This window comes from Aphelocoma coerulescens, chromosome 1 (genome assembly GCF_041296385.1).
Source record: "Aphelocoma coerulescens isolate FSJ_1873_10779 chromosome 1, UR_Acoe_1.0, whole genome shotgun sequence".
In the NCBI taxonomy this organism is placed as follows: domain Eukaryota; kingdom Metazoa; phylum Chordata; class Aves; order Passeriformes; family Corvidae; genus Aphelocoma; species Aphelocoma coerulescens.
Window position 1 is genome coordinate 3054216 of NC_091013.1, and position 21898 is coordinate 3076113.

The 21898-nt window shown below is 45.0% G+C and overlaps 1 protein-coding gene and 1 long non-coding RNA gene across 2 annotated transcripts in view; one reads left to right on the plus strand and one right to left on the minus strand.

Moving 5' to 3' along the window:
• Positions 1-11183: 11183 nt before the first annotated feature.
• Positions 11184-12298, minus strand: LOC138109396 (uncharacterized). The gene is made up of 3 exons (XR_011150456.1): positions 12273-12298; positions 11982-12055; positions 11184-11270 (listed from the first exon to the last, which is right to left on the minus strand). It is a non-coding gene; the product is annotated as an uncharacterized lncRNA (long non-coding RNA).
• The window catches only part of KCNJ15 (potassium inwardly rectifying channel subfamily J member 15), a 35905-nt gene continuing 25589 nt past the window's right edge, over positions 11583-21898 (plus strand). Inside the window, exon 1 of the mRNA XM_069012479.1 lies at positions 11583-11665. The gene's annotated coding sequence lies outside the window, so the exon portion shown is untranslated. The remainder of the gene's footprint in view (positions 11666-21898) is intronic.

Sequence of the window (21898 nt, forward strand, 5' to 3'; positions counted from 1 at the left end):
ATAATACATAAACTAAAATAATATATAATTATTAATAATATAAATATAATAATTAAAACACTCATTTAAAAATTATTGTGGCCAATAGCTCAAGGTCACCCACAATGAAATATTCCATTGGGGATAGTCAGCTGGGAAATCAGAAAACATTGGGCAAATTAAGCTTTCCCCACAAAATCTGATGTCAGTAGACAATTACCAACCCGCTCTCCTGGTCCATGGTGTCAAAGACACTTAGGTCCCAATCTCTGATTGACCTGTGGCACTTTCTGTGGTAAATAACTAAAAATACTCCTTGGTGGAAGAGGAGCCAGTCTAGTTTGAGGTGAAAACCACAATTTCTGTGAAGAATTAAGAAAAAGAGAATAAAGCAGACAGTGTCTTCTCCTGTTTTAGTAGCAAACCTATTGCTCTGCAGAATGATTTCCTGCTTGGTGGCTTCTATATCATCTTAAAGAATGACAATGGGAGTCTCTTCCACAAAGCACAGTTCCATTTTCAGGGTAAGATATCAGACTCCCAAAAATCCAGCTGTCCTCATCCACCATGAATATGGAAACTTTCAGAATGGAATCTGCCTACTTTTTGTTACTGAACATGTTATAGATTGTGAGGATAAAAAATTGTTGATAATTAGGGCTGCAAAACCTGTTTTTGTATTCAGGAGGCCAAAATGCTGTTGTTTGTTTTATGGAAGAGGAAATAAATTTCAGCTTCTTTGTCCAACAGGTATAGAGTTGGCAGTTCTGGAGATATTTAACCATGAGTTATGGAAAAAATCCTTCTAATTCTGAGATTACATTGAAATTCTTGCTTTGCCCAGAATTCTTATGTATAAAAGAATCTTCTATTTATTATCTTGGAGCTAGCAGAGAAAGAAATGCCAATGAGTTCATTTAAAGATATAATTATGAAATAAGCTTAATGAATGGCCATGTTCCAGAAAAATCATACAGTTTCTTCCATGCAAATGTAGCCAGCCTCATAAACACCTCAGGCTTATCAATAACATCCCCTGGCTTAGAGCAAGTGCTCTGTGCAGAGTTTGATTGGGAGGGCAGCAGTTCTCTCTCATGGAATGGTTTGGGTTGGAAGGGACCTTAGAGATCATCCAGTTCCACGGGCAGGGACACCTCCCACTGTGCCAGGCTGCTCCAAGCCCCAATGTCCAGCCTGGCCTTGGGCACTGCCAGGGATCCAGGGGCAGCCCCAGCTGCTCTGGGCACCCTGTGCCAGTTCAGTTTGGTGTAACCAGAGAGCTGAGAGCTGCTGAGCCCAGTCCCACGTCCCTCTGAGGTGTCCCTGTGGGAGGGGATGTGGCACTAACGAGGGTCTCCAGCAGGTTTTGTTTTCCAGGCATCAGTTGCCTGTTCCCACGCTGGCCCTTGGAGCTGTCGGGGTGAACTTGCAGAAGCTTAGCCAGCATTTTGTGCCACAAATAATTATCCCACCTCTCCGTCAGCTTTGTGAAATCAAAAAGAACTGTGCCAAAAGATAACTGTTTCGTAACCACATCTCTTTTTGCTGAACTCAGAGGCCTCAGTGCTCAGTTAGTTAATCACAAATCAGACTGATTGTTTTATTAACATTAACAATGATCTTAGTTTTGGCTTTCTGCCTTTCTGGAGACTTGGCTGTTCTGTCTGAAATGACAATTTGAGAAGTCCCTTGTCTCAGAAGTCTCTTCTTTTGGCTCATGTTTTAAATTTCCCATTTCTTCTCAGATTTAACCAGTGAGCAGCCCACACAAAAATTTTAATGCTGATTTCTCCTCAAACATAGGTTCTGAATTTTAACCTGCCTGGAATTTAAACACAACCTCCTCCTCAAGCAGCCTTTAAGATTAAACCAGTAACTTGTCACAGAGTTTTAAAACACAATAATCTTTCCAATCACTTAATTCTTAATTCTTTAAACTTTGGCAAAATGTAAGAATTTTGTATTTACTGCTGTATGATGCACATACTCCATAGCAGGTAGAATGCTGCTCACCCTTTGAAGACATTTATTGTTATACATCAAACTGCTGACTCTCAATTTCTAGACAGAGGACGAGTCACCAAAATTCAGCTTTTTTCAGCTGGAAAGGCTGGAACAGCAAAGCAACTACCCTGGGATGGTTTGGAGTAAAACTCACTGGCTGCATGGTCAGAGATTGCATGTCATTCTTTTCCCATTCATAATTGGGATATTTTATTTATTTATTTAGTTAAGAGATCACATGTGTTTTTAAAAAAATTGCTGTTTTTCACAGAAAAATAAACCCTCCTCTCTCTAATTCTACCATTTTCTTTTATTGTATTTATACCATATATATATATATATATAAAACCCTAATACCTACTCTGATTTTGTCCTTTTTTTGTCATAACCTGGAAAATTCCTGCAGGACCACCAGGAATAACCAATCTATTCCTTTCTACTTGGGGCACTGCACCTTCATGAAGGATAGGACCAGTCAAAGACTGCTTTAAATTATCAGGGAGATAAAAATAAGAGAGAATTCGAAGTGAATTAGGTGTTTGTGTCACGGAAGAGAAGATTGAGTTGACAGAGCAAGTTTTCAATTATATAAAAGATGTGGGGAGGAAAATTTGATGAAAACAAGTCCCTGTGAGTGGGTTCAGTGCACAGAGAACCATTCAGGAGATGAACCCTGCTCCACCTCATGCACCATTGGATCTCTAACCTGACGTTGCTAGGGAAACATTTATCCCCAAACATGTATTTTTATATATTTTTAGATATATATATTTATGTCCATTTGGTTTCTATTAAACTTGAAATACACATTTAAATTCGTAGCTCTCATTTCTCTTGATTTAAGTGCTGGCTGTAAAAGACTCAGATCTGCAGAGATGACAAAGTTGCTCTTAAAATCCTGTTTATGGCAAAGGGAGAGTGCACCTTGTAGCAATAAAGCCATGAATTCATTAAAATCTTAAGAATATAATCATGATTAGTCCAGATCTAATAGGTACAGGAAAAATAATGCTTGAATGCAAATTGGAATCCATGTAATTTGTAGTTTCTGCCCATTTTCCTGGTGTTGGGTGCTAAAGTCAGCAGTTCCAGGGCTGTAGCAGCGGGGTTAGAGAGCTGTGGGTGGGCAGAGTCCTTCTCCATGAGGATTTCATGCTTCTCCTCATGCCAAGATCCACGTGGGATCACTTTTGCTAAAATGCTATTATTCCACCTTTGCTCTGTCTTTGTTGGGCTGCAGCACCCTGTTAAATCTGAGTGTCCCATACTCAGGGCCTTTCATGTAAGTCAGATGCCATTTGTCTCTCCTAAAATTGAATTTGTCCAGCTCTGGATCTGTCATTTTCACTGACCATCGGTGAGTTATTTATGGCCAGGACAAAGCCTGCATCCCATTCCTGATCATCTCATTCCTGTCCTCCTTTATCCTGGACAACACTCTCAGGCACAGGGTGGGATTATTGGGGTGTCCGTGCAGGGCCAGGAGTTGGACTCCATGATCCTTGTGGGTCCCCCCCAACTCAGGATATTCCATGATTTTTTAAAATTCCCATATGCACCTCTGACATATTCAAACTGGTTTGTTTTCCACAGCTTGATATGCCTAGATATTGATAAATACATAAAGATATTCCAAGTCCACGTGCTGAGCAAAGCATTTAGGCCTGTATTTTTCTAAGGAATTTCTCACAGTGGAGAGGGTCACAAGCTTCTGCCTCTTTCAACATGGAGATGCATAAATTGCACATGAAATACCTGCTCAAATTTGATGCTGATGAATTTAATTGGTTGAAAATCTACAGCTCTGCCTTGAGCTTTTCTCTCCACTTTGACTGGAGTAAGATGAGCTGCAGCTCCCTGAGAGCAGAGCTGCTTATTGCGGTCAAATAATGTAGAAAATCACCAGGCATGGGGGCACAGTGTGCTCCTGGTGAGTTGTAAATGATCATTCGTGTTCAGAGGTGCACTAAACCAAAACATAATCGAGTTCAGCTTTTTTAAGGGGAAAAAATAAAATACGAGAGGGCTGGGAGCTGAACTTATGAACTACAAGGGCCAGAGGAGGATTCCTGGGTAGGAAATACAGCTGAAGAGGCACTGCCAGGAGAGTGGCCAGCCTTCAACACTTCTCTAGTCCCAGAAATCAGAGATACCCCTCAGAAAAAGCTCTTGAAAATCTCCTTTCTAAATGTCAAGAAGGAATGGACAGGCTTAAAAGGGGGATGCAGAATCAGAGGCTTCTGAGTACTGAAGTGGTTCTGAGTGGCATTCAGGATTCAAGGTTATTTGACATTTTTGATACCAGTTTATATTTTGTTTTAGGGAAGTATAATTGACCTAATTTAGATTAAGATGTAATGGATTTGGGTAGTATACAAATGTATCAGAAATGGGGGTAAGTTTTGAAAGCAAAAGAGGCTGTATTTTGTTAGGGCCGTGTGCACCTATTTATGCAGTTATAAATGCAGAAACTTTCATCCCTTAGAACGGATGACAGAAAAGGTAGCTGATGTTTCTTTTGAAAAACTTACTTTTAACCCAGCAATGATATTTTTCACTTCACAAGTTGTTGCACCATGTGGTGTTTTCACACATTTTTAAAGCATTGTCTTGCTTCTTCCCAGGTTAAATGTTGTGGCAGGAGTGGCTGGAAAAGTGTTGCTAAAAACAGTTTAAAAAGTTGTTAAATAGTGTTAAAAGTCTGTTAATGTCTGTGCTTATGGCATAAGGGCAGTCTGTCTCTTCCTTCACACTGCTTTTTGGCGATTACACACTGAGAAAGGGGAAATAACTTTCAAGCACAATCTGAATTCAAGAACACTTTAAAATCTCCAGTGCAGTCAAGTTAAGGAAAGCTCTCCGAGTGTGCACAGCTATTTCTTTGGGAACAAGGCTCCACAAGCAGGATTGCAGATTGCAGGAAACTTTTAAACATCTGCGAAATGTAGACTGTAAGTGGAGCTGAAAAGAACCCAAACCTGTGAAAACACCCAGGCAAACCACCCAGACAACTTTATCTGGGCTCCCTCTGGTGCTGCCTTAGGCAAGAAAAACAGAACCCCCAGGCAACTTTATCCAGGCATCACTAAAGAGTTGTTTGGTGAGTTCCTGTCTAGCATCATTCCCACAGCCTGGAAAAGCATCCTCTGGATGTTTTGGGATTTTTTTAAGCTTTGCTAGCCTGTGCTTTCACTCCGAGTCTCCAATAACCGCTGCTGTTTCTAAAGAGCATCATCCTCACTAAAAGCAGCTGAAAGTTTCGTTTCCCCAGGGTCTGCACAGAGCACCCGAGGTTTCCCCACATTGCCTTGGCACTCAGGATGTCCGTGGCAGCTTTTCCTGGGATAGGGCAGGCTGGAAGTTTGTCTCCTGTTCTGTAGAGACAGTCTCAGTTCTGCAAACAGACGGAAAAGCCAACTTTGCTCCCAGTTCTTCCAAACCCACAGCCTTGCTCTGGAGCTTTGCTCCATCTTTTCTGCTCAACTTCAAGAGGGAAGTCTCAGCCTGCTGCCTCCTCTCTGTCTTTCCTCCTGCCAGCTTTCCCTCTTTCCAAGATGCTTAAACCTCTCCTGTTTTCCACTACCTTCCATTAAAATAAGGGATCATGAGTTGCATTTGTCCCTCTCACATATTCCAAGGGGCCAAGGCTGGCATTGAGATTAAAATTCAGCAGTGATTGTCCAGCTAAAGAGGACCCACCAACCTTGAATTCCTTGTGAATTAGCTCCTGGAAAAAGATCCACAATTCAAAATGTCCAAACGGGTTTGTGCTTCCCAGGATTTGAAAGCCCACAGCAGAAGCTCTAAAACACAACCCCTGGAAGGGAACGAAAACCTGGGCAAGTTTATAACGAAAAAACACACAATTCTTTTTATTTTCCATATGCTAAGGAGGAAAAAAGGGGAAAAAATGTTTCCTTCTGCTTTGCTTTAAATGTCCCAGTGTGTGAACACACCAGTCACTCCAGGCACAAGTTAAAAGAGGGGCTGAAAATACAAAACCTATAATGGATGTCTAGACTCGGAGTCACTTCCAACACCTTGATATTCCTGCCCATGGGTGGGAACAAGGTGGGTATGTCCACTTTCAATCAGCAGCACATTCCTCCACATTTGCTCTTATTTTTTTTTGCTCCACACAAATGAAGCTCGACAGCCACTTTACAGACATTTAATTAGACAGTTCCCTTCCCTTTAAAATTTTTTTACATCGAGTAGTCTCAAAAGGCACAGGATTGAGGCATGACTTTTATAGAGAGAAAAAGAAAAAAAGAGTTCGACCACAAGGAGCAAATTAAAGCAATAGTTAAAAAATGAACTGCTAATTCAACCACATCTTCAATGGAAAATTCATATTACAATGCAAACACCAGCATATTTCTTTCTCCTTTGTGAGTTTAACTTGGAACGTCACCACAGCTTTAAAACTGGATGAAAAGCAAAGAGTTTTGGAGTGAGAATTTCTAGCATCTGTTTTGCTGTGGCAGCACTACAAGAAAAAAAAGGCCCTTGTGTTAAAAGATAGCCGAGGATGTTTGGCTTGGTTTTCTGACCTTGATCTTCATGTTGACACTGAGAAAATCTGATCACTATCCCCTAATTTATTTTTTCTATGTGCAAACTATAATTCTGCACTTTCTAATTATTTCTGATGTTATTTGAGAGACTTTTCCAGGACCTCAGCGTGACAGTCAGGTCTTGGTTTTTTTTTTGCTAAAGGTTACAGGATGTACAGTTTGAAAGCTGTCAAATTAAATAATCAGTCCACTGCAGTTACAGGAGGGCCACTAATAGGATCAGAGGGCTGGAACACCTCTGCTCTGGAGCCAGGCTGGGAGAATTGGGATTGTTAAGCCTGGAGAAAACTCCAGGGAGAGCTTAGAGCCTCTTCCAGTGCCTGAAGGGGCTCCAGGAGAGCTGGAGAGGGACTTGGGACAAGGGCTGGAGGGCCAGGAGCCAGGGAATGGCTTCCCAGTGCCAGAGGGCAGGGCTGGATGGGAGATTGGGCAGGAATTGTTCCCTGGCAGGGTGGGCAGGCCCTGGCACAGGGTGCCCAGAGCAGCTGGGGCTGCCCCTGGATCCCTGGCAGTGCCCAAGGCCAGGCTGGACATTGGGGCTTGGAGCAGCCTGGCACAGTGGAAGGTGTCCCTGCCCATGGCAGGGCTGGCACTGGATGGGCTTTAAGGTCCCTTCCAACCCAAATAATTCAATGATTCTATGATTTTAAACTGATGGTGGAATTCCCCAGCTCCCTTGCCTGGTGCTCTCTTATTCTGGGATAAAGGCCTGAAGCAGCACCTTGTGCCACAGCAGTGCCATGGACAGGGCCACCAAGCAGGGATTGTCCCCATGCACCTCTAAGGAGCTGCTTGGAGCCTCAGGTAACCTCTGGACCTCCAGCTGCTGCAGAAGGATGCAGGAACTCTGAGGGCAATTACTCAAGGGTAGGAATTCACCCTGTGATTACAAAACAACTGACCCTGTGTTCATTTTCAAGATTTTTCTCACCAGGAATGGTTAAAAAGTAGCCAGGATAGGGTTCATACATAATCAGAGTCTTAATGAGGTGTTAAACATTGTGGAAGATGATGTACTTGAACCAAGGATTTAATACCACAGGGGTTCCCTTCACATGACAGACAACTTTTTTGCTTGAAGATCGAAGGTTTTCTGACAAATAAGTGCTGAATCTTGACCCTTGTGGTATCAGCAGTGATTTGTCATGTGCTTTCAGTCACAAGGTTTACCATTGGCACGATGTTTTATAGGAAATGAGAGTAGTATTTTTTCTCTTTGGAAAGCATGGTGTGGTTTGATGAGTAAAAATACAAGATTTCATTTTTTTGCTGAAGTCTTCTTTGGATTCTTGAGTTTGCCTCCTGGGGTCCCACACTGGGACTGAGTTTTGGCTTTCATAAGAGGCAGAAAAAGGGACTTTATAACAACCCCTGCAGTTAATGGATCTGTCAGAGTCTTTGTGCTGCAGCTACAGCCTCATGAAGTGCACTTTTAGCTGAAAACAATTGCCCAGTGACAAGGACAAGGAGAACACAACCAAATAAAAAGTTTTATTTCCTACAGGAGTGAACTAAATAATTGATTTTATATCCAAGTGATCTATGGGAAATGCAATGCCAGTTGTTCAAACACAATTGGGAAAGAATTAATTTCTCCACAAGGAAAATCCGTATTGATCACCTGAGCCTCATTAACCACTCGCAATTCAGACCATTGAAAGTAAACTTCAGGAAATCATTTTCCTGGCAATCCATTTCCCTTCCTCAGCGTGAATCAAGCAGAGAAGTAGTTTTGAAGTGATGCAAACACTGGTTTGGTGATCCAAAATCTCAGCTGGGCTTGCAATTCCAATCAGTTTGGAACAACTCAGTCTCACGGCTCTGCCTCTGCCTGGCCTGGGATTACTCCTGAGGAGAGCCTTTTGTGGCTGAGGAAAACCTTTCAGGCATCCCATTTCCTTGGGGAGGATATAAATCAGCTGAGGGTTGATATAAATCACGGGTACCATCTCCAACCACTGCAAAAAAGCCTGGCCTAGTTCCCACAAAAGGAGTGTGTGGTGAAAAGAGTCTGCTGAAGGGTTCTCCTGAGTGCCTCTGTTCCCAAGGGTTAAATTTTGGATGCCCCCACAAGCACATCCTTGCAAGTTGTCCATAAACCACGGGTGAAGCAACAGGACAGAGCAGGAAGCCCTGACATGTCCAACCAGGCTGCAGCAATTTCTGAGGCTTCAGGAAAAGATCTACTTCAAGATTTTTGCTGATTTGCCTAAGAGGAACCCAAAAGATCAGGGCTTCCTACTTTTCCCTGTTTCTTTACCTCTGGATTACCAGAGGGCATGCAAGAGTGTGTTTGTGGGGGCATCCTGAGCTCTATAAATCAGTAAAAAGTGTGATCTCAGAGCTGAGCAGCACACAGGAAACCAGGGGCCTACATTTAAATTGAAACCTGCCAAATGCCCTGCTTGGGGAGCATTTTTGCAAGTTTTCCAAGGAGAACAGTTCAAAGGTAAATCTTGCCCCATCTTGCATGGTGAGAAAAGTGAGAGGCTTTCCTTTTCACTTCTCAGTTTTTACAGAAATCAGGCAAAATGACTGAGCCATCTCAGCCTTGTGCAGAGGAACAGAACAGCCCATGGGGATCAGCACTGGGGCTGCCCTGTGCTGTGAGGATCCACCACCACCCCCTCCCCAAACCCCACCACCACCCCAAACTGGACCCCCAGATGGAGTGATTGCCAGGATATCTGGAGAAGGAGATGAAAATCTATATAAACACATAGTCCATGAAATTCTGCACTTGTCATGCTCTGACTTTGACCGTAGCTCTTCCTTCATCACATCTCCCTAATGATGTTTGAAGATGCGTTTGCTGCCAAAGCATTTTTGTTGTAATTTATTTTGTTTTCATATTCCTGAGCTGAAAATCAGCATGCATCAATGCAGACACTGATACTCTTTCATACACACGTTTTGTTTAATATAACTTGAGGCACAAAATCCTGAAACTCTTAAGAAATTCCAAATCCTTCCGGCGCTGGCAGACCACAAACTCTCTGCCTGTCTTTCCTGAGACAAGACTGTTTCAAAAGATCTAAGAAGTTGGAAAGACCATTCCTTTGGGTTAGCTTTGACACCTGAAAATCACAGGCACTTCTCATTTAAATTTTCAAGGTTATCGGACTATGTGCATTGTTGTATTTTCATAGAACTATAAACACTGATAAGGTGATTTCAACAAAAGATTGGTTTTCACCTCAGAGGATGTGGGCTCAAGTTTGCCTGTTGCACTGTACTAAAACGAATGTATTTGTCTTAGTCTTTCAAACCAAAGAGCAAAACCATCACTGTTTGGTGGGGAGCCAGTGAGCTCTGAGACAGACAGAGCCGGCTCAGCTTTAGTCCATGTGGCCAAGGAGGCCACTGGCAACTGGCCTGGGTCAGGAATTGTGTGTCCAGCAGGAGCAGGGCAGGGATTGTCCCTCTGTGCTGGGCACTGAGAGGCCCCTCGAGGGCTGTGCCCAGTTCTGGCTCCTGCAGGAGAGCCCTGGAGGGGCTGGAGCGTGTCCAGGGCAGGGAAGGGAGCTGGGAAGGGGCTGGAGCCCCAGGAGCGGCTGAGGGAGCTGGGAAAGGGGCTCAGCCTGGAGCAGAGGAGGCTCAGGGGGGACCTCACTGCTCCCCACAAGTCCCTGCCAGGAGGGGCAGTGAGGGGGGGTCGGGCTCTGCTGCCGTGTCCCAAGGGAAAGGAGGAGAGGAAATGGCCTCAAATGGCAGCAGGGGAAGGGCAGATTAGATATGAGAAAAAAAATTCGCTGCAAGAGTAGTCAGTCACTGGAATGAGCTGCCCAGGGAGTGGTGCAGTCGCTGTCTCTGGGAGTGCTCAGGAGGAGTCTGGATGTGGCCCTTGGGGACAGGCTTTGGGGTGCTGCTGCTGCTGCTGGGGTGGCACTGGGTGATCCTGGAGGGCTCTTCCACCCCTGATGATTCTGTGATTTTGTGATCTCTACTTGTAGTTGTATCCCTGTGTGTGCACACAGATCCATGCTGGAAGCGTGTGTTTTACTCCAATGTATTAAATTTGTGAATTTTGGATGTAGAGAAAAATTGCACAGAATTGTAAGAGACTGTGGAGAAACGAAGGCCAGAAAAGCTGTGTCTGTTCTACAGGAGTAAAAGCTGAACTCAGGGTTTTTTTCTCTGTGCTGTCAATTCTGTGGTAAATTGTTAGTCCATTTCATTTACAGTATTCCTGAGAAATGCCAGTGGGCTATTTCCCTAATCCAGATGCATCAAAAATAAAGTGATATAATATACTTGGAACTCTCATATCAAGGATAAAACCAGCAAAACTTTACAAAGAATCAACACTATAAACAAGCCATGCTTTATGTATTTAATTTATCTGCTTAGTACAGAGGCAGCATCTGTTTTCAGTGAGATGCTGCTTTTTTAATTTTCTTTCTCGAACTCAGCAGCTGGAATAAATGAAATAGCAGCCAAAGACCAAATTAACAGTTTGATGGCCACGATTCTGCTGGAATGAGGGCATGGAAGGACAATTGAGGAGGACAGTGGCAGGAGGAGTTGTGACCTCGGGATGTCCCAGGAATAACTCCCAGGCCCCTCCATAGACAGCTCTAGTTCAGACAAGTTTCTTGCAGTGCTGCTGATTCCTCTGTTATCACTTTCCTCCAGCAGTGCTGCAGGAAGCAGGCGAGTGAAGGAGAGGTTCCTCTGAACCCACCACACATCCATGATGTTGGAAAATTCCTACAGGACACAGGCCACAGTGTTGCAATAGGAATAAACCTGCCTCTCTCCGCTCTGTAACTGGAGAGCCAAACATTTTGGCCTCAAGTCACGTTCTTAAGCTTCTCCCTGGATTCCAGCTTCCAAAATACCAAAGTATAAATTCTCTTCTTTCTTCTTTGCTCTCCAGCCCTCGGGCTCACCACCTCAACCTGCTCCAGCAGCTGGGAGTGAGGGAGCTGCAGAAGCAGTCAGGGCTGGAAGGAGCTACAGAGCCTCAGGAACCAGTGGGACAGGACAGGGGTGAGATGAGCTTCCCAACCCTCAGGAGCTGACTGCTAACACCCTCAGGAGATGCCATTAGGAAGAGGAGCCCCTGGCTGCTGAGGAAAGACCGGGAATAAATGGAGAAAAAGGTATTTGTGGGTGCATGGCAGAGTGGGCAGACAGTGAGGGGCTGGCATGGCTGGCCACAAGGAATAATGGAATGAGTTTAAATTGATTTTATTCCAATGAAGAAAATTAACTGGCTTTTTAGTCATGCCCATTAAAGCTTTTACCACACCAGATTGCCCTGGTTAGAAGCAGAGCTCCATCACAGCTTGAATAACCAAGGCTATCTGTTTGAATACCTTTTCTAGCTCTTCATTTTCTGTCAGAGGTTCTGAACCTTTCTAACACTTAGGTCCCTTCATACTGCCAGAGAGAACTGAGTGGATTTGAGAATAATACCTGGAATATTCTTCATTTCCTTCTCTCCATGGCTGTGTGGCACTGCAGAGCACTCACTGGTCGCTGGTTTGCACCTAAGGGAAGATTATTTTCTTTAACAGTGGCACTGGAATTAAAGTGTAAAATCCCCCTCCTGCCCCCTCCCATTTGCCCTTACCCTTTACAACGCTCAGTGCAGCACCCACATTAGGAGCCCACCCAGGGAAGGGATCACCCTGCCAGGAGCTGGAGCATTTTGGATGAGAAGCCCTACATAAAATTCAAGATGATAGTGCTGATAGCATTAACTACCTTGTAGCTCTGTGTTTCAGGCGTTGGAGACGACTGAATGATTCAGAGACTGTTTGCAGTAATAGCTTTGCACAAAGAGGTCACTTAGAGATAAAGTGGCAGTTAATTCAAACCAGAATTTCAGGCTTAGCTTTGCCTTTTTCCCCCTCTTTGAAGGAAATGAGAGGTGACACAATTGGATTAGATACACATTTTAGGCTTTTTCAGAAACTGGGATATTATTTGCTGAAAAGATTGTAACAGTTCCAGGCTGATAAATGCAGTACATTGTTTTTGGCATGCATATCAATTCTTAAAACAAATACTCTTTACCAGAAATTTTGTAGAAGCTCCTTTGGACTCCGGACAGTCTATTAGGTAAATATGGGCTTTGCAGCACTACAAGAAAATGTAGTGTTTTACAGAAGCTTTTCAAAGTTTGGCAGCACCATCCAGCCCAACTTCCTTTATTTTATAACAAAGCTCTTGAGATAAGAAGAGTGAGGGAGATAGAGAGGTACTTTGATTGGCAAATGTGTCAGGAACAGAGATACAAAAATGGGAATCTGTGTGAGGCTGTTCCAGAAACCCAAGAGAAGCAAGGGACCCCTTCCTTCTGCAACACCACAATGTCTGGGATCACAGGAGGTGAAAGTGATCCAGTCTGCCAAGGAATGTGTGAAAAACTGCCTTCTAGAAAGTACCTCTGTTCTGTGTGTACGCATTTGCCATCGAGTACCAGAGCGTGGGTACAAATTCAGCTTATATTTGTACACAGGTACCTGTCTCATTGCAGATCTAGATTGCAATTATTTTAATTTAATTGACCTTCATTTCAGAAACTGCTGGCAGCTCTTCAGAGAGGACCACTTCTCTTAGCCCTCTCCATCAGCCAGCTGGTTTCCTCTTTGCTCGAGTTCTGTGAAACGTTTTCCTCGCTGTGGAACTCCAGTTAAGGAAGGATTCACCTGCTTTGGAGTGTGCTCCCAGACCCAGAACTGGCAGGACATCTTGTAATGTGCTGCGTCCAAACACTGTCTTGCCAATGCTGGAATGAAATTGTCTCGCTCAGTTTTGATAGCTCCAGATTCCTGGAGGTTCAACTTACTGGAAATCCAGAGCCCTTTCCGTGGCCTAGGCCCGATGGCCAAGCTCCAGAAAAAAATCAGTGTGGCTCAGTGAGTTCTTGTGGACAGAGGGGGTGCTTTTTTGGGCAGCAGGGAGGAAAAGTCACATCAGGGCCCACAGTGTGGCCAGGATCAGCTGTTGCCCTCTTGCTGTCCAAAACCAGCCTATCTCCACCATCCAGGTGGGAATTTTGGGTGTTTTCTGAGACAGACTCAACTGTGTGGCTCTCTGAGTTGTCATCCCCCGCCTCAACTGGCTCAGTAGAATCTTATCCATGATATTCACTGGAAATCTTATGGATTTGGTCACAGCAGAGCTTTTTCCTGCTTTGATTCACCTGTGGAAAGCACCTCAAACCTCCTGTGTCCGAGTGCAGGGCTGTGTTAAGGGATAGCTCTTGTCAGCCCTCTAAGGTGGGTTTGGGTGATTTTCAGGCCACTGATTTGCAAGGATGAAGAAATCTCCCTGCAGATCTGCTGGGATATATTCAAGGAAGTGATAAAAAACCAAGTGAAGGAAGTTATTGAAAAGTACACACAGTTAATGACGGTCTAGATGAGCAATAAAACAAGGCAATATGGGGAAAATGTAAACAAGCCAGGGCTGAAGGGAAACAAAAGAAGTAAAAGTATCTTGCAGAGCACTGAGAAAATCACTCTGAGACTGGGCAAGCAGGGAGAGATCTGAGGGAAGATCAGGAAAGCAAGGTGCAGAGCAGTGTCCTAAGGGTTAACTTCTCTGGAAATGCAGTTGGGCCAATAATACCAACAATTAGAGGGGAAAAAAAGTGGTCAACCACATAGCCCAAAGGTGAAGTAAATATGGAAGAAATATTTTGAAGCCTGCCTTAGCCAGCTTTAGGAGATTGCAGTTCTTCCCTGCAATGCAAACACTGTGGACAGGTTTGAAAGGGCTCAGTTCCTCCAGCAGAAAACCCTACTCCAAGAAGGAGTTAAAAGCAGAGGTCCTCCAAGAAGGGATAAATAGCACAGCTGGCCTTTGAGGGACAAAAAAATCTGAAAAGGTAGCTTGGAGCAAGTGGGGCTTCGAGGTAGCTGAGTAAAGAAAATAGTGGAATGAACCCCGAGGAAAAGAGTTCCTTTCATTCCAAGCAATCCAGAGGTATAATTCATTGTCCTGATGAAATCAATTGTCAACAGGCTGCACTCAAGGCACAGAACAGGGGGAAGAGACAGCAGGACTTCAAATCAGGGAATGTTGCAGTGGTCAAGGTTTCAGTAGTCCAGGAATACATGGAAAAGTATGGAGAGTGCAGGCACTCCCTGTGAGTCCATTGTCACTGATTCAGCTGAGATATGCTGTGGGAAGCAGAAGAAACACAGGGAAAAACATGGAATTGTAGAATGGTTTGGGTTGGAAGGAACCTTAAAAATCATCCAGTCTCACTCCCTGCCATGGACAGGGACACCTTCCACTGTCCCAGGCTGATCCAACCTGGCCTTGGACACTGCCAGGGATCCAGGGGCAGCCACAGCTTCTCTGGGCACCCCACCTCACATGGAAGAATTTCTTCCTAATATCCAATCTATACCCATTCTCTGTCAGTTTGAAGCAATTTAATGCACTGATGAAAGATCTTCTTGAACTCTTACACCACCCAGCCGTGAGGATTTATGGGGTTAAGCAATTGCTTCATATATTCAAAAATCCCTAAATTTAGTGAATGACAAACCAGTCTGATTTCACCATCATCCTTTTGGGTTTTTATCAGGCATTATAAAAGCAGGATGTATTAGAGAACAAAGTCACTGCAAGTCTGATGTTAAGGTCCATGTGCAGGTGCAATTGCAGATTTGCCAGACATTCTTAGGTAGCAAGGAAACCTGGAGGAATTATTTAGCAATAACTGGCAGGTGGATGCATTAGTTGCAGCTAGAAAAAGGAAGTTATAAAATAAGCAGATTGTTATGTGAACCCTGTAAGCTTCATCTTAGCCAGGTATTTTGTTGTTCTTGAGGTTAAAAGTGTGGCATTAAAGTGTGGCATTAAAGTGTTATATTTAATGCCAATTATGAATGTATCAGGACAGAGCATGAACAGGGGGTTTTTGTGGACTGAATGACAGAGTCAATAAAAGTAGATAATCAGGCACTCAAATGTTGAAGTTGGAAAAATACTGAGTGTAAAACACAATTATTTGAAAACAAAACTTCTGGAAAGCAGCTCTGAGGAGATGGATCTGGGGGTCTTGGTGGACAACGAGCTGTCCTTGAGCCAGCAGAGTGCAGAAGGCCAATGGGATCCTGGGGTGCATTGGAAGAGCATTCCCAGCAGGTCAGGGTTATCCTGCCCCTGTGCCCAGCCCCGGAGGCACCTCTGGGGTGCCGTGCCCAGCTCTGGCTCCTCAGCCCAGCAGGGCCAGGGAGCTCCTGGAGCGGGGCCGGCGGAGGCTGCGCAGCTGAGGAAGGGCCTGGAGCAGCTCCGTGCCCAGCACAGGCTGAGGGAGCCGGGGCTGCTCAGCCTCGAGAGGAGCCCCAGCTGAGAGGGGCCCTCAGCCCTGGGTGTCCCTGGCTGCAGGGAGGGCTCCGGGCAGGGCCCGGGCTCTGCTCCGGGGCCCGGCAGCGGCACCAGAGCCACGGGCAGGGCCTGAGCCCGGCAATTGCCCTGCACAGGAGGCAGAACTGCTGCCCTGGGCAGGGCCAGCCCTGAGCAGATTGGCCACAGAGGCTCTGGGGTCTCCTCCCTGGGGACATTCCAGAGCTGTCTGGACACAACCCTGTGCCCTGTGCTCTGGGATGACCTTGCTCCAGCAACTTGTCCCCAGATGAAGCTGTAGTCTGGAGGGTGTGCAGCCTCACAGACCAGACCTACTGGAACAAATACATTTGCACTCTCAGAGACCTTTGGACAGCTCTAGTCTTTATTGGGGCCCATAGGGAGACTGGCTTTTCCTGTCTGTACAGTAACTTTCAGACATATTTTCCGTGGATGATAAAATCAGGAGAATGTGTGGGGGTATATGAGGCCACCTGGGTGCTATTTCCTAATAGCAGATGTGGGGGTTTGTTCTGGGGTTGTTTGTGGCTTTGAGTGCTGCTCAGCATCTCTATCCTAATGCGTTGTCTGTGGTCTTTAAAGCCCCTAGAGAGCATTTTCAGCCATGTAGTTCAGCATCTATATCCATGTTTTAAGGTTTCTTCAGGTGTCCTGCTTTTGAGAAATGCAGAATATTTAATACCCTTGACACTGACTGACCCAGCCTGTGGCAATGGATGGGAATGTGCAACCCTTCAATTCTTAATTAACTGCTTGAGAAAAGCAAGTGTCCCATGTTAGAGACACCTGATGCTTTTTCGTGGTCTTAAAATCAAGAGTCAAACACGGTTAGAAGGGGAAAAGGGATTTTACCTTGGTGTTTATTTTAGGGATCCTTAGGTGCACTACATCCAGGTCGAATGCACTGAAATGCACACAACAGTGCCCCCCAAAAGGTCGGGTATAACATTATAGGTGTTACTAATTAGTAGATCTATCAAAGATTCCCCAATGAGAGGCTCGAGTGAGCCCCCCTCCCCAAGGAGCCTTCCCCTGGATGGTTCTATCCTGGTTTACAGAATGTGTTCTGGAGAGGACCTTGGGCTCTGGGGCACACTGATCCCTGGCTACGAAGCTTCTAAAATGTTGAGTCTCTCAGCTTGACAAACAAGTCCAAGAATGGAGGGAAAAAGCACTAGGAATACAGAAGTTGTAAAAAGGTATAACGGGTATAAAAGAAAAGGCAAAAATCATCACGGCATCATACTCAGAGGGACAAAACAGACCCAGCCTCCTCTCCTGATATCTTGAAAATTGAATTTTAACACCACTTTTCAACAGTTGTCCCTGAAACCAACTCCTGATATAAATATGGTGGACTTAATTCTCATTAAATGAGACTCTTGGTCAGGGCAGTATCCCCCTGTTAAATCTCTTTTCTTCACCTGCTGCCATTTGCAAGCCTAAACAGTCCTTGCAAACACTAAAATCGGGAGAGCTCTGATTTGTTTTTCATGCTTTTAATTTTCTCCTTCACATGATGGATGGTGGGATTTATTGTAGCTCAGAGGAACAAACCAGTTGTTATTCAATCTGCCCCAGGCAAGCCGCCCTGGCAACAGCCAAAAATAATAGCCATGGTCCCTGAAAAAATTCTGCTCAGACTTTCTGAAAGAATTCACCTTTGGGGCAGGGAGCAAGCATGGAAAAATGCAGCCCCAAAGGTCAGCATTTTGCAATGCTCATGGCATATGAAAATAGGAGGTTGTGATGGAAACTGTGGTGCAATCCTGGTGACAACGGGTGCAGCCGACACCCCTGTCCATCTTCCTGTCACAGAACCATCACCTGTCATATCATGGATTGCATTTTACTTCCTCTCAAAGTTGAGTTCTGTAGATAAACGATGACAACTCTGCTTTCTACAAAAATTTGATCTTGAAGTTGAGCCTTTTCAGCGCTCTCTGGACAAATGTTTGCACTTGGTGTTTGGAAGCTCACTTTGTTGTGCCACGATCTCTGCTGGTGATAGCAAACTTCAGGACAGTCTTTTTACACACACCCTGTGCCCTTCCCTTTATTACCCTCTTTTTGTGCACTTTCAGTAGTGTTCCGTGCTCTGTCAACCTCAGGAGTTGTCTGTAGGCTCACTTCTTAATCCTCTTGGATAAAGTTTGGCAAAAGTACACACTTCAGTTCCTTTCATTCAAGCCAGAAGTTATTTTTCCAGGAAGACACATTTAAAATGTACAAAGGTACCCATTTAATTTGCTCTGCCTTTTTACTGCTGCTTCCTGAGAGGCCATCTAGTCTGGGTATCTGAAACTGGTAGCAGTAAAGCCACATTTTTGTCCCAAATAGCTACAGCTCAAAGAAATTCAGTAAAGAAAGTTCCAAACAGGTATTTTCACAGGGCTCTTATTGCTGCTCATGAAAAGAAGTTTCCAAGTAAAAGAAACCATTATTACTCAAATTATTCTAAAGCAAAGCTCCATTAAAATATCCTGGAGTTTTAAAGGTAAGGAAAAAAACCTAACCTACCTGCTGGACAGTACTGAGAAATGTGCTTGAGAATTAGAGATTGTGGCCCCATGGTTGGAGAATTCAGAGTGGACTTCGCAGATTTTGTCATCCAAACAAACTGAAATCTGATTAGGAGAGATTCCCATTCCCACTGTTGTCCTCCAAGGTGTGCTACTGAAGATACCTGGACTTGAAGATGAAAGTTTCTCTTTGACTGAGGAATGCTCTTTGTGCCACATCAACAGGAGGGATCCAGTGGTTGAGGAGCTGGGGTTTCCCAGCAGTTCCCAGAAGGATTTCTGGTCGTCAGGGCAGCTCTTAACTAGGGAAATTCACACTTGAGCAGAAACCACGGAACAGCAGAGAGAGAGACCACCATGGGTCAAGGGGAGGGAAATGACAGACCAGGCAAAGCTGCCTCTGTTTCTTGTGGTCAGTGGCTCTCTCAGCTGGATGCTTCCAGCCCTGTCTCTCCAGCATCCCCTGGAGCAGCTCTTCTAGACCATAACCTGGGGTCATTGCTTGGGCCAGACATCCTGCTAGTAGCTGGGAACAACTTTCAGGGTTGTGTCTTGCAAAGCAGAGTTTTCCATGAGCGTGGATCCGATCCTATGGCAACAAATCCAACATCATGTTACAGCTACAACCTGAGGGACCTGGAGAGTTCTCTGCTCACACCTGGAGAGTGTGCAGGAAGCAGCCTTGCCTGTTGGGAAGCTCCCAGCAATGTGAGCAGAACATCCCCATGGGGACATTCATGCATCCTGCTGGCTCATGATGTGGCAAACAGAGCATGCACCCACCACAGAGTATCACAAAACAAAGATATGAGGACCAGTTCCAGGAATCTGCGGTGAATTTTTGCTGCTTTGGACATTTTGACCAGATTGGCAGGGGAGGGGAAATTAAAATCCCTCTTGGATCTGAAGCCCATTGTCACTCTCACTCTGGTGTGGAACATCAGCTTGATTTTGAATTCCTGCTTGTGAATCTGCTCCATCTCTGGGTAAGAACTAAACCCAGAAGATGCTTATTTCCACAGCCAGGGAGAAGGCAGCCAAATGTGCCTGGGAATGAGTGGCTTTTCTCAGGAGGCTGTTTTCCACCAGAGCTTTCTGCTACCTGGAAATCCTTTTGCTCTCTTGGGTGGCAACATGTCAGTATTTCTGTCATCGAGAAGCAAAACTTCTGGGCAGCATCTTAAATTTGTAAGCTGTCGAAATTCTTCCATCCCTCTCAGGACAGCAGTGGAGCTGGGGGTCTGAAACCCTGAGCCAGCTGGATGAAGAACCAACCACCTTCCCTAATGTGAGCAGATAAGACACATCTCAGCAACTGCAGCCTTCTCACATCCAAACTCCTTGGGATGAAGTTTTGGAAAGCTGTGGTAACGGGGTTTCCACAGAGGTCACTGCTCGCTTCATTGAGAACAGAGCTGGGCTCTCCTCAGCCAGATCCTTCTGTGTGAAGCTCGTCAAGCAGAGTAAAATCCTGTTCCAATTATGTGCTTTCCATGTGCACAAATCTCCCCCAGGAGCAGCAGTGTCAGCCACAACCTCTCATAATGCAAAGAGCCCACTGTGGAGGGCTTGTACTCAAACCACGGTGTTAACCCGGAGCAGGCTGGGAAAATGGGCTGTAAATTCCTTACTGTGGCCACTGCTGCAATGTCAACGAAGATGTGACAAAAGAAAAGAGATGGAAAAATGTGTGTTGAGCATGCTAAGAGCACATGTAAGTGGGGAGAGTGTGGTGTCTGGTTTTTTGGAGTGTGAAGATTCCCATCCCCATTAGCACAGGGAGGACGTGGAGCTGCTGGAGAGAGGCCAGAGGAGGCTCCAGGATGAGCAGAGGGATGGAGCAGCTCTGCTGGGAGGAAAGGCTGCCAGAGCTGGGATTGTTCAGCCTGGAGAGGAGAAGCTTTGGGGCGAGCTCAGGGTGGCCTTGCAGGGCCTGAAGGAGCTGCAGGAAAGCTGGAGAGAGACAATTGCCAAGGGCTGGAGGGCCAGGAGCCAGGGAATGGCTTCCCAGTGCCAGAGGGCAGGGCTGGATGGGAGATTGGGCAGGAATTGTTCCCTGGGAGGGTGGGCAGGCCCTGGCACAGGGTGCCCAGAGCAGCTGGGGCTGCCCCTGGATCCCTGGCAGTGCCCGAGGCCAGGCTGGACATTGGGGCTTGGAGCAGCCTGGCACAGTGGGAGGTGTCCCTGCCCATGGCAGGGGGTGGGACTGGATGATCCTTAAATTCCCTTCCAATCCAAGCCCTTCTGTGATTCCATGAATTGCATTTCCTTCAGTGCCAATGTTTTACCTGAGTTATGAGAATCTCTGTAATTAATTCTAACCCTTTCAATTATTTTTTTATCAAGAACTTCATCAATAAGAATCAGGTGAATGGTTTGATGAATAGATGAATACTCTAAAGCATGTGGGAAAAATACAAAAAAGAAAGGACTGTCTTCAAATAACTAAAAAAACATGGAGTACATAAAGCACAAATATCTGTGTTCAACAAGACAAGGCTCAGCTTTACACACGGATTTAGTTGTGTAAAAGCACAAACAGATGTTTAGCAGTTCTCTGGTGAAAACCCTGCCTGCTCAGGACATCCTGAACTTGTTTTGTGCAAGAACCATTTCTGTGTCTGGTTTTTATAACGATGCCAATTTCTTTATATCCTGGGTGTGATTTTAAACTCTGAACTTTGGATTCCCAGGAACAAGGAAAAAGAGACAAAGTTTAAAGATGGCTGTGGCTTTTCCCCACTCACACTGCAGTCATCCTTCTGAGCTGGATCATGCTTCACATGAGAAGCCCAAAGTACTTTTTTCACTAAAATAACTGATTTTTGGATCAAGGATAAATTGCAGGTGTAGATTTGATGAGTAGGACTAACTTTTCTGCCAGGGATCCAGTTTGATTGTCTCTTTTCCTTACTTAACTTTATCCACAGCCAACATAAAATCTGACAATGCCCTGAGCAAGCCTCTCATCACCATGGGGTTTCCTGCTCAGCTTTATTGATTGGAGAAGTTTGGGTCAGTATTTCAACATCTCTAGCCCATACTTTTGAACTCACCTGTTGTTGCTGCAAGGAAAGAGATTTAAAAGCCCTGGTACTAGGTAAATCTGAAGGGGAAAAAAGTGAATTTATGCATTTTGAAGGGTATGAAATGACAAATTAACTTTTCCTTCTGGCCCAGCTCAGCAGCAGTGTGGGAACAGCCCCAGAGCTTGTGGTGACCCACAAGGAAGTGGCACTTATTTAAGGTGGAAAACTGTGCAAAGAAAGGTATTTACATTTCCAGGTCATGCACACAAAGCTGGGAAATGCCCATGCAACTCAAATTCTACTCTCTGCTCGGCTGCTCTGTTTTCCAGAATGGAGTAAGAATCCACAGAGCATTAGTAAAAAGATTAAAAACTGAACTGTTGTGCATCTTTGAGAGCATATCCTCATATTATGATCTTCCAAAGACCCCTCACACTACAGTGGATTTCAT